This window comes from Vigna angularis, chromosome 8 (assembly GCF_016808095.1).
Source record: "Vigna angularis cultivar LongXiaoDou No.4 chromosome 8, ASM1680809v1, whole genome shotgun sequence".
Classification (NCBI taxonomy): domain Eukaryota; kingdom Viridiplantae; phylum Streptophyta; class Magnoliopsida; order Fabales; family Fabaceae; genus Vigna; species Vigna angularis.
The window spans coordinates 28,047,234-28,061,129 of NC_068977.1; the positions used below are offsets into that span (position 1 = coordinate 28,047,234).

At 28.8% G+C, this 13,896-nt stretch overlaps 1 long non-coding RNA gene and 1 other non-coding gene across 4 annotated transcripts; both read left to right on the forward strand.

Moving 5' to 3' along the window:
• The first annotated feature begins 5,517 nt into the window (after window positions 1–5,517).
• LOC108344835 (uncharacterized) lies at window positions 5,518–8,178 on the forward strand. 3 transcript variants are annotated; one of them, XR_008245088.1, is made up of 4 exons: window positions 5,518–5,871; window positions 6,143–6,204; window positions 6,294–7,388; window positions 8,046–8,178. It is a non-coding gene; the product is annotated as an uncharacterized LOC108344835 (long non-coding RNA). The 3 variants fall into 3 exon arrangements; XR_008245089.1 differs by having other exon boundaries at window positions 6,294–6,966; window positions 7,308–8,178; XR_001833588.2 differs by having other exon boundaries at window positions 6,294–8,178.
• A 5,553-nt stretch (window positions 8,179–13,731) lies between these two features.
• On the forward strand, window positions 13,732–13,805 carry TRNAI-AAU (transfer RNA isoleucine (anticodon AAU)). Its single transcript has one exon. It is a non-coding gene; the product is annotated as a tRNA-Ile (tRNA).
• Window positions 13,806–13,896: the final 91 nt, after the last annotated feature.

The window sequence follows — 13,896 nt, forward strand, 5'->3', positions numbered from 1 at the left end:
TCATCTTGCTGGAACTAGAACCTTGTGCTTCTGTTTCGGATGAAATAAAAAATTTGATGATAAAAATAGTTGCAAAAGCTAAGAATGCTTCATTAAAGAAAAGAAAGATAAATATCGGTGAAGACGAGGAAGAAAGTGAGAGTCTTGAAGGAGGACACAAAGTATTCGGTTTAAAAGGAAAAGAAAAAGTTGCTACTACTAGTAAGGGGAGAGTCCAAGCAACTATAAATCAAATGATGAAAAAAGGATACAAAGAAGAAATTGATGCTTAAGTGGTTGAATTATTTTACACCAGCGTCATTCCTTTTAATGTAATTAGAAATCCAGCATTTGCAAAGATGTGTGAAATGATTGGTAAGTATGGAGTTGGATACACGCCACCATCTTATCATGATATCAAAGATAAGCTCTTGAATCAAGCTGTGAAGAAAACATATGCAAATCTTGAGGAATATAAGGAGGAGTGGAAGAGAACTGGATGTACAATTATGTCTGATTGTTGGACGGATAGAAAAAAATGTTCTATTTGCAACTTCTTGGTGAATAGTCCTAAAGGGATGATTTTTCTTTATTCACTTGACACTTTAAACATTTCAAAAACAGCTGATAAAGTTTTCAAAATGTTGGATGATGTTGTCGAGTTTGTTGAAGAAGAAAATTTTGTTCAAGTTGTCATTGATAATGTTGCAAATTTCAAGGCAACCAGATAGTTGTTGATGCGAAAAAGGGAAAATTTGTATTGGACTCCATGTGCAGCACATTGCATTGATTTAATATTTGAAGATTTTGGAAAAAAAATTGAAGGTCCATGAATTGACCATTAAGAAGGGAAGAAAGATTACCACTTACATTTATGGGAGATCATTGTTGATTTCCTTATTGAAAAAGTTCAGTAAAGGTAGAGACTTGATAAGACCATATGTGACTAGATTTGCCACGACTTATTTAACTCTTGCTTGTCTTCATGAATTGAAGACATCTTTGTTGACCATGTTTAGCTTTAAGGAATGGAAGACAAGCAAGTTTGGAACTTCACAAGAGGGGAGAAAAGTAGAACATGTAGTATTAGATACTCGATTTTGGAAGAATGTCTCCACATGCTTGAAAGATGTTGCCCCTCTTATGGTTGTCTTAAGATTAGTGGACTCAGATGTAAAACCCGCAATAGGTTTCATTTATGAAGAAATGGATTGTGCAAAAGAGAATATTAGGTCTAACTTTAACAATATCAAAAAGAGATAAATTTTTTACTCATTCAATGTTTAATTACTTATGTGTGAAATTATTTCTAATATAGCATAATTGATGTAGTTATGAAGAGGTTTGGAGAATAATTGATGCTCAATGGGATAATCAAATTCATAGGCCTTTGCATGCAACTGCCTATTCTTTGAACCCCCATTTTCATTATGAACCTAAATTTTGATGTGATGATGGTGGAGAGGTGAAAGAAGGATTGTATATTTGCATGAGAAGATTGATACCAGATATAACAGAAAGAAGAAAAAATAATTTACAAATTATTGAATTTCATTATGGTAGATGACTTTTTGGAATGGAAGATGCAAAGGAGTATAGGAAAAAGTTAAATCCTGGGGAATGATGGGACATGTTTGGTGATGGAACTTCGGAGTTGAAGAGATTTGCTATTCAAATTCTAAGCTTGACTTGTAGTTCTTTTGTATGTGAGCGTAATTGGAGCTCATTTGAAATTGTAATTTAAATTATTTTTAATTTATAAATTTCTTTATTATGTTTATATTTTCACTAAAAATATTATATTTCATTTTATGTTCATACAAAGAGAAAGAATCGTTTGCATCTAAAAATGATGAATGATTTAGTTTATGTGATGTATAACTCCAAGTTGAAAAGTAGACAAATTCGAAAACATGTAGCTCTTCCATTTGATGACATTGAATCAGATTGAATGGATAATTGAAGAGGCAGATGATGTTGTTGAGATTGAGCAAGTTGAAGTTGAAAATGATGGTAAAAATGTTCACTTAGATGAAGCAACAACAGATCCTGTTCTAGATGCTCTTAATCTTGATAATATAACATTTGAGGACAATGAGGATGCACAACATTCATTAGAGGAAGAGAGTTAGATGAGGATAATGATGGAGATGATGATGTCATTATTAGAGAATTAAACATAGAGACTTTGACATTTCAATTTATGTTTTACAATATTTCTATGAACTTATGTATTTGAATTAATATAATTTTGTTATCTTATTTGAATTAGATGTTATTTATATTTTTTTTCATACAAAGTAGACTCTTACGAGTTTACGAGTCGAATTTACTGAACTCTCACGACGTAAACTCTCGAGTTTGACAACCTTTTATATATATATATATATATATAAACTTTGTTAAAAAATTAGATATTTATTATTCAAAAATGGTTTATCTATTATATCATTATACATGTTTGAAGTAGTTGTATTTTTGGAAATTTCTGACTCAACGAAATTGTAAATAGTATATCCAAAAAAAAATCCAACTTTAATGATGATTATTACAAAAATCATCGTTGCTGGTTAAATATAGCATCATTTTCATACACAAAATATCATCATATCTCAATCTCCAATTCTAAATTTTTAAATTGAGATAGGCCTATAATGACCAACAAAGTCTTATGCTATTTTTTATTTAATTCATTTATTTAACAACGATGTTAATGAACCGTCTTGGTTTGAAACTTTAATAACGGGTTCCAAAACATCCTTCTTCTATCAAAATTTTAACGACAATATATTTAGTGATGGTTTAAAAGTTGTAGTGAAATGACTCATTTAATTGTCGTCAAAAGCCTTTAGTAGTGTCTTATAGTTTTCAATTCCATTAGCAAAAGCATTTCTAAGTTTACAAAATTATAAAAGTTAAAGAGGCAATTCCCTTTGTTGTATCGAAGTTTAACAAGATATTTAATTTAATACGAGAAAATATAAGAAGGATTCAAGTATTAGTCAAAGGTTGATTTTTGTTCCAACTATAAAATTTTGATATATTTTATTGAGCATAATTTCATACATAATATACATATATATATATATATATATATATATATATATATATATATATATATATTAATAATATAGTGAAAATAATGATGTTATTTAATCATTTTTTAACTAAAAAAATACCAACATTCAAAATTAGTTTATTCATCAAAATAATTCTAAGATTGATCCTTAGTTCATTTAAATTTGACCCTTAATACTAGTATGAACTTCAACACAACACTTTGGAGACAAGAGTTGGAATGTTAGCCTTTACTATTAAGTGAATATTAGTTCATAGAATAACAAGTATAGAATAAGTTATCATATAATTTGAAACAATAAAACTATGTTTTTTTTTCTTTCAAATTTTAGAAATTAAATTAAATAATTTAAATTTAAAAAGCTAATTAATTGTATTACTTTAAAATGTCAATATAATTATTGGAGATTTTACAATTAAAGATGTATAATACAAACTCACAGTGTATAAGATGGTGTGAATCTTGTGTTATAATTCTCAATTTTGTAAGATTGAATTAGGTTAAAATTTCTTTTTCACAAAATATGTTTATAAACATTTAGCCTTATATTTATAATATATATATATATATATATATATATATATATATATATATATATATATATTTATTGTAAATTTCATATTAATTATAAAAATTATTGTAAATTTCATCTTATAAACTAATTTTATAAAGTTAAATTAGATTTAAAATTTATTTTAATTAAAGTTACATTATATCTCTTTACATAGACGCATGTATATGTCGTTCTACAACAATAAAAATACGTATAATTAAATGGGACACCTTAGTATAAAATAAATGACTAAGTAGGTGTCTCACGTATATAATTAAGTAATGGAGTGATGCAATGTGTCATGTAGTTATTAGACGCTTCTAGCAAATATTGTAGGTGGAAAGCTGCTAGCTTAATCATCATCAATCATCGTGTAAATCTAGAATTAACTTAGGATATGATGTTTGCTGTGCAAGAATCCAAAATCAAATTCTATCACTAATATTCAATTATTTCAAATTCCGCTCATGGCTTACCATCAAATACTTTTTTGGTATTTTAAAATTCACTCGATATTTTGAAAATAAAAAAGTATTTTTACTAAAAATTTATAAATGTGTTAATTTTTTGAGAACTTTTAGTATGAAATCAAAAGTTTAATGCTAACTGAATATAAATAAGGTGAACAACATACAAAAAATACTTATACATCAATTACTTTAAGGTATTTGATTGAAAGTACTATAAACAATTCATATGTGCATCTAAAAAGCCAAACAAATTCAACTTTAATAATATGTTATTTTAAATTGACTGTACTAATACTTAATTATTTTAATTGAATATTTATAAGTATAAAACTTTAAAATAATATAATAATTCTTATGAACAAATTAACATGTTTATGAAACATTAGATATAAAAAAGTACTAAATAACTTTTAAAGGAACCAATTTAATTACAAACTAATTAAGGTAAAAAAGACTTACCCTAATATATCATTTATGAAATGTATGAAATTATGTTGCTGTTTGAGGCGGATTGATTTTGTCTTTAAAATAGATTAAGTTGGTGTCTCAGCGGATGAGTAAAATGGATGATTATAAAGAATCTGATTAAATTGAAATTATAATTGTAAACTAATATTTACATTTATATTATATATTTTTTGTAATGAGAATTACTTATATAAGATTTTTATTAAAAATAGCGTTTCTACGTAATTTTTTAAAATTAAAAATCTTTAAATTTCACTTTAAGAAATTAATAACTACAGAATTTTATAATACCAATTTTATCAATAAAAAGTTTATCCAAACAACTTTAAGGAAGGTGTTAATTTTTCAAATAACACTCAAATGCTAATAGATGCAAGAAGTAGTTCTAAAATAATATTCTCAAATACAAGTTAACAAATATTGTTTTAATATTTTACTTTCTTTTACATTTTATAAGCCATAAATTTATTGGAAACGTAAATATAAATCACATGCTTTTGGAAAATTTGTACTTATAAAGCACAGGATAGACTATTGTCATTTCCAAAGGCAAAAGCCACATTTTCATTCTTTCTAAGCATCAACACCAAATGTTCATACCGATTCAAGTTTTTCTTTTTAAAAAAATATATTTAAAACTCATTAACATCTCTAACACCACAAAAATCTAAACAATTCAGTATAGTTGCTAAATTTGCATTTGAATTCATAAGCTAACTACTTTTTCTCGGGTATCAAAGAATTTATGATGTCTCACTACAAAAATTTGGAAAACCTTCCTTAACTTCCTACGGTTTTAATAAAAAAACCGCAACTAAGTTTTATTTATTTATTTTTAAATAAATTTTTGAGGATTTTCAAACATAACCGCGTTAAGATTTTTATTTATTTCTTAAAAAATTATTTTCGGCGATTTTGTAGGAAGCCGCCGGGTAAGCACCAAAATATATTCATAATTCCTGGTTTTCTCCCGTGCCGCGTCTTTGTTTTCTTTTTTTCCGTCTCATGGTTTTAATCCTTCTTCTCCACCACTTCACATCCACTTTTCCTTCTTCCCTTCTTATTCAAACTTCTCACCACTTTGTTAGATTCTTCTGACTCTTCTCCATTATCACTGGCTACCACTCACTATCATCTTCCTCCACCACTTATTTAGGTCAGGAATCGCTTCGATGTTTTGTCGCATACGAGAATCAGATCTGAATGAACCCAATCGATGGGGCACAAAAAGCAAAACCCTGCTTCGACACGAAACAACCCGCGGCGGTGCAATCTGGTGTCGGCGGAGCCACCAACGGTGTCATGTCGTCCGCACGCTAATGGTAACAATGTTTTTCTCTCTCTTCAATGGTTTCTATTGATGATTTTTTTTAAAGCATTTCCTAGCACTTCCGATTTCTACGATGATAAGGCTTTCTCAATAAGCTGCTACTGTTGCTCGTAATCTTCTCATGTTTTTTTTTCTGCCTCTGCTTTTCCCGTAACAAGTAAGATTAGCATTGGATTTTTCACTAAATATTTTTCACTTTTCTTTTAGGTTTTCGTGTAAATTTTAAAATACATGATGAATTTGATTAATTTGTTTGGTTACAGGAACCCAAAATTTGAAAGGTGATGAAGAAGATGAATTTTGGGTCGTTCCTTCTTTAACTAGGGTTAGTGCTTCTTACTTTGTAATCTCTCTCATAAACTAACAATATCTATTGAAACATGAATAATTCTACTACAAAACCTGTTATCCAAGGTGATGTGCTGAAAACCGTTTGGACGGATGAAGTGGGGCTAGGAATATCTTCCTCTACACTGTCAAAGGCAGCTCTACCAGTTAACATCTTTATAGCAATTTCAATCACTTCAACAAACCATTCATCCTCAGGCAAGACACTGTCATTCAAAGGTTATTGATTAGTATAAAGCACTGTATAACAAAAATTCTTGATTCCATCATAAATGTACTTAAATGATGCAGACATATTTTCCATTTATCTGCATTTTTCCTTTGATATTCAATGGAAGGCAATGGAATGAGGGCAGAATAGTAGGTTCTAAGAGGTGTATAAAGGTGCTCCTGGATAATTTTTTTTAATACACTGTGCATGTTATTTTTCAGTAAAAACTTTATTCTTTTACTTCTTTAACCGATGTCCTAATGACACTAATAAGCTAAATGCTAAATAACGAAATAGATGTACCTGTTGGGATCTAGACCTGTAGCAGCAAGAGCATTAATAGCCCCATCCAACCTGGTATGAAATTCAGAAAAACCTTGATTTTTTCTTTTGAGGAAGGGACCATATGGTGGCATGCTCACAGTGATTGGTTAAGAGCCACTGTCTATGGTGTCATCTATGTCTATCCAACCAAGACTACTCCCTACCCTTTTCCTCAACCTGATGCCGAGATTCCAGTCATATTTGGTATGAAAAGTTATCCTTAACAGTTTTTTTTTCTGCAATTCACGAAATATAGCTAGAACATACTGCTACAAGCAGGAGGAAAAAAAGCAATTTTTTTATTTACTTATGTATATGCAAGAGAGTGGTGGATTAATGATGTCAACGAGGTCTTCAGACAGTCTTCTGAAACCGGAGTGACCCCAAACATATATGATGCTCTCACTATACTAATTTACTTTTCTAAGAATAAAATATATGTTTTTTATTAGTAGATTATTATAATTATAATGATATTTAGATACTTTAATAAAGTTTGTTGTTGCTGGTTTTGTGTACAACATTTTGTGTCGAATCTGTTGCAGCAGTTGAGTCCAATAGTTTATACAGAGCTCATTCAAGCAAGCCAAATTCAAGGGAGTATTTTCTTTTTAATTACAAAAAAGGTATGACATCCTCACTTGTATTTACTTGGGTATTTCTTGTTTATTTAGAAAGTCTACTAGCACATGTCACGTGATCTCTAGAATTTTGTTTTAAATGAAGTACCAAAATAGTGAAACACCTATTTTTGTCTTTGAAAGATATAGGAGATGACAAGTAGGTTCTTGAAAAAAAAAACTTGGTGACATCTTAGTCCCTGTAACTTTTTATGGTTGAGGATGTTTGTCCCACTCTTAGGATCAGAATAACTCTTCTAGTTACATGAGGAGTTGTTAAGTGTAAATATGTCATCTTACTTTTTTAAGCAAATTTCATACATTTTTGTTAAAATCTTTTATTTTTTTGCTGAAGTTGGGAAATGTTAAAATGAAATCTATCAGTATATCATCTCAAAAGTATAGTTAAACATTAATGTATAGAGTAGTTGACCTTAATTTCAAAAATCTATGTATATAGTCCATCTGGATCTCAAGGAGAGGGATACAAAATGAATCTGATGAAGCAAAATTGAGATTTGCTGCTGCCGAGTTAATTTAACTTAAGTTTTCCCCACTCTTGCTGTTTATAGCCGTAACATGATTGTTTTTCTGTAACAATATAATGGATGAGCTATATCTTTTATTCATATATTTATATCTTTTGATGATTGGTACATACAGGGTGACCATGTAACGTTCCTTAATGTATACAAGGGGTTTCATCAATTCACAGTGGTGTCACAAGAACTATGTAAAATTATCATGCCATGGTGTGTGTGTTTAGTAATTTTTCACAATATAAGCATTTCAATATATTCCATGCACTCGTTTCCTTTCCAATATTGATGTTGACATTTCAATAAAGTATATGTAGAATAATGTAATATTTGGATTGAATATATAATTTTACGTACAAATAATGTATTAAATATTATTACACATTTTAATGTATGAAATGAATTTCATTTTTGTTTATTCAATTGAATATGTTCATTAATAAAGTATATTGATTATAAATTGATTGGATGAGATCATAATACAGAAAAAATAATTGAATGTTAAATATAAATATATAATTTTATTTTTTTTAAAAAATTATTTTTTGGTGGTTTTGGGAAACCCCTTGTAGTTATTGACGGTTTTGTGAAAATCCTACAAGTACTGGCGGTTTTGAAAACCCCCGATAATTATCGACGGTTTTTGTAAAAACTCCTGCTAAAAATTGTCAGTAATTGTGATGTTGTTTTTTCCAATAATTTCTGTAACGGTGGAAAATGTATTTAGTGGAGATTAAAACCTCCGGTAATGTAAAAAAACCCTAGTAAAATTGGACATCTTTGTAGTGTCTCTTGTTGAATTAAAAACACAAGATGCAGTCAAAACTCACTTTTAATGGTTAATCCTACAACTTACATTTTACATATAATACCATAAATTATACATTTATATTTATATAACTAAAATTCTTGGTAAATAATATTTTTAACAATATACATTATATAATTATATTTATACTATAAATTGTATATCCGAAATCATCTTATCATCAACACATATAAGAGAATGTATCAAACCTATATATCATCGTCTAACATTGTCATAAAAAATAGTTTGATGTCTTTTACTATAGTTATTTTCGCTATAAATAATATTCCAAATATTTACAATAATTATTACTCATAATTATAAAATATCGTATAATTTGAAACTAAAGACAATTAATCAATGAATTGTCTAGCTTATTCTTAAGAAATCATATCAAAATATTTAAAAAGACAAATTAGTTCATGATTGACACAAATTAATCTATGAATTGCTTAACTTATTTTTAGGAAATCATATTAAAATATTTAAGGAAACAAATTAATTTGTGATAGACATCCTTCCTCAAATTGATGGGACCAGTCAAGCAAACATCAATTTGCTAACAATAAATTGATGACGCGGGCAAAAACAATCTTGGTAAGAGTATTCACAACTTGAAGTGAAATAATATGATCATCATAAGCTTCATGAATAAAGTGCAATCGACTTCAATATGCCTAGTGTAATCATGGTACACTAAATTTGTAGCAATATGAATAACACTTGTATTGTCAGCATAAAGAGGCATCAAATTGTGTTGAGGAAACCCTAAGTTCAATCGAAAGATCATGAAGCCACATTATTTTAGAACAAGCAATAGACTTGGCACGATACTCGAATTCAATAAAGGATTTATATATGTGTGGTTCCTTCTTACTTTTCCAAGAGATCAATGAAGAACCTAGAAACATGCACTAACCAGTGACTGATTGACGAGTGTTAGGACAACCAGCCTAATCGACATCACTATAAGCAATTAATTTAGGAGGTATTTTACCAATGAGGAGCATTGGTGTCTTGAAGATATTATAGTTTTGATGATGCTACAAGATGTAGAACGTGAAGACTTTTGTTGTATTTATTTAAAAGCATTTTGTAGAATTAATTGTATAGGAATTACTTTGTTGATGTAAGAACACTTAGAAGTTTTCCTATTTAGAGAGTCTTTGCGTAGATAATCAATTATTTGATATAATAATCGTTTATCACGAGCTTATTTAGAAAAGAGTTGCTTGCGCAAATAATCGATTATTGCTCAAAATAATTGATTATCACTATATGATTTAATATTGCCCAGGTTGCGCAAATAATCGATTATCACTCAGGATAATCGATTATCACTTTTTGAAAACCCCATAACGGACACAAATAATCGATTATCACTTATGATAATAGATTATATTTGGCACTTGGGAGTTGTCTTTTCATTTTATGAACCTTGGGCTATAAATAGTGTTTTCCACAGACAGCTCTTAGAAAATATCTTTTCATTTTGAGAGTATTAGAGTTGTGTGCCTAAGGGAAGCTCTCTATGAGTGAAAAGGAACCTATACCATTTGGAAATACAGTTTGTCTGAGGAAGTTCTCAAGTGATAGTGTGCACTTGTCAAAGTCTTGTGAATAGAAGAAGCTTGCGTTTAGTGTGTCTAAGGTCGGAGCGATTCTCTTCAAGTTGGCTGTGTAGTTTACTTCCGATTCGTTTGTCGAAGGAAGGTTATTCCGATTCGTTTGTCAAAGGAAGGTTCTTCTGTTCATTTGTCGAAGGAAGGTGTTTTCTACTCTTTGATTATATTTATTATCTTGTAATCTGTACAACTATATTTTTAGTGAAGAAGGTTAGTCACAATTCATAGTGATTAACGACTTGACGTAGAATCTTTTGATTCGAACCAGGATAAAATTTTCTGTGTTGATTTTCTTGAACCTTACACTCTCCACACTTTTAGCATACCAACTGTTTGATAAAAGTTCTCTAAGAAAATCAAGATTTTTAAACGGACTATTTTATCTTGTTTATTGACCGCTACATGCTTAATGCTCTTTGATCACTTTTACTACTTCGCTGCACAACTCGCTGGGACCAACAATTGGTATCAAAGCTTGCTTTGATAGTTTTTCAAATTTTTTGAAAATGGGCGGTCATAACCAAATGTATGATGAGGGTGATTCTATTGATAGACCTCCTTTGTTTACAGGGAAAAATTATGCTTTTTGGAAAATAAGAATGCAAATATTTGTAGAGTCTATTGACAGGGGTATTTGGGAAGTTGTTTTGAATTGTCCTTTTATTCCTACTGTAAATTTGAATGGTGTAGAGGAAGAAAAACCATATTTTCAATGGCTTGCTGAAGAAAATAGACGAGCCCATTTTTGATATAAAAGCTCGCAATATAATATCCTCTGCTTTGGTATTAGATGAATTTTACAGGATTTTAGTGTGCAAAACGGCTTAGGAGATATGAGAAGTTCTTCAAGTAACCCATGAAGGAACCTACGATGTGAAGCGTGCTAAGAAGAACACCTTGATACAGGAGTATGAGATGTTCATGAATTGACTCACTTTTTGAACAAGTGAGATATCAAGGCATGTAGTGGTCAATTAATTAAGACTACCCACTAGTTGTCGGTGTAGTAAAGGATCGAGATAAAAAGGTCACCCTAATCATAGTAATATTTAACATTAACTTCAAAAGGAGTATCCATTGGAGTAGCTGATTGAAGTCCAACCATATAGATGAGATTTGTGGTATACTTATGTTGATGGAAAAATGTACCATTGAATGTGGATTGAAATTCAAAAAAACTTATTAACTCTTTGACAAGCGTACCAAATTGTGAAGTAATAACCGGTAAGACCGAATATTGTTTCTTAAGAGACTTGTGCAATACTAAATAATCATACAAATAATAACTAGTTTAAACTAAAAAATATTTCCCTAAATTTGAGTTTGCGCAAGAAAGTAAATTTGTGCATAAATAAGTAAAGGTGAACTTTGGTAGTAAAAAACACTTAAACGATGGAAAGTACACAAAATTATATGAAATGGTATTGTTGGGGTTAAATTTCACTAGCTTCACTCTTATGCACATAAACACAACTCTTATCCATTAACATGCTAATATCAACCCAAATTCCAATGCCCTGGTGAAAAGATCCTAGGTTTTCTTATTATACGTCAATCCCTTGAACCCATAATAAACAAACCCACTTTATGAACTAGAGTTTAAGACAATTGACGAATCAAGCTCCATTCCTAGATACTAGCTTCATCATGTATATGTTTTAGTTATAGGTTTTAAAGGATACTTTTCAGTTCTTAATGAAACAAGTATCAAGCTATGGATGACCAAAACAAAGCAAGCAAAGAAACAAAAAACAAACTAACATTAAAAACTAATTTTAATTAATTTTTTATCAACTAACTTAACACTTTTTTCAAACCAATACAACATAAATAAGTATTTAATACAACAAAATATAATAATAAAAATACAAAGATATTTTTATTTTCTGCAGATATTATATGTGTGAGATGGGGTGACACAACAACTACCGTATCGAATAAGGATCAAATTATGGTTTGAAGGATTTGAGAGAACACGAAAACTTGACAGCTCTCTTAGAGTTTGAGGAAACATAAATATTCAGCAGCGAATGATCTTCTATAACCCTAATCTACAACTCTAACAGAGTTTTGATAGTGCATAAAAATGATTTGAGACAATTGAAGATTAAGGAATGAAAATTTATTTTCATATAGAATTTTAAAAATCAGACATTTTTGTAAGAGCCCATCAGCCTTAAAGGACACTTTATGATTAAACGATGCAATAAATTTTTTTATATTAACAATTTATTATGTATTCATAAATTTAAATGAATAATTTTTCATATCTTTGATATCAATATTTCCACTGAATCATTTGTTACCTCTCATATTTAAATTCATTTAATGGGATATAATAAAAAAATGACGAATACTTTGAGAAAATGAAAAATAAAGTTAAAAAGGTTATTTGAAAAATGACCAGAAAAGTTTAGAAAGCTTAAGTATGGAATGATAAAGACAGATAATTTTATAGAAAAGTATGCTTAAAATATCTCACAGTAGTAAAATATAACTTTAAACTAAAACATTATATATAATCGTTAATTGAAAATGAGATAATTTTGGGCGCGCGTGAAATAAAGTTGGGACAAAACTAACCCGGTTTTTACTTCCTGCACCCCTACAAGGTTTTCACGAACTCCCAAATTTTAAAATGACATTTTACTAGAAAATAACTTTTAAAACAAAATTTTCAAACAAAATTTCTGAAATAAATTAAAATTAATTTATTATAATTTAAAATTAAAAATTTAAAGAAATTTTACAATTTATTTTATAGAGGAACTAAATATGGACGTTGAATTTATCTCTTCATGCTTATTATAAGGTATAACAGTATAAATATTTTATAGTGTGTACAAATTAGCGATTTTTTATGTTTAAAATTTAAAGTTTGTATTCAAATATTTAAAATTATGAATTTGTATGATCATTCAATTCATAATATATTATTAAAATAAAAACTAAATCATTCATAATTTAATATTTTGATGATTAAACTATTTCAAATATGGTTTTGTAAATTTTTTTATTAAAATATAAACATTAATGTATTAATATGAAGTGTTATCTTTAATATAAGATGTTAATATATTAAAACGAAGTGATTGTTTTCAATCATTAGTGTTTGCATTTTTTTTAGATGATAAATATTTTCGATGATTTTTCTTAAATTTACTTTCCTTTCATGTGGTGTATAAACTGAAAAATAACATTAAAACTAGCTAAAGTAAATATTATTGGAAAGTATAATGAAAAAATGTGTCAAAGTTAATGACTTTTGGCATGAACCAACGTAGTATGAAAATATTCGAAGCACTGATTAAACTAAATATGAATTAGTGAATATTATTTTTGTTTATTAAATATGAAAGCGAATAATGATTAACAATGGCCTATTAGCTCAGTTGGTTAGAGCGTGGTGCTAATAACGCCAAGGTCGCAGGTTCGAGACCTGCATGGGCCAAAAGTTTTGCATTTTTTGGAATTTGTACATCTCAATTTGATTTTGGCTTACAATTTGTTACTTTGCTTAAAATGGAATACAAATATAATGC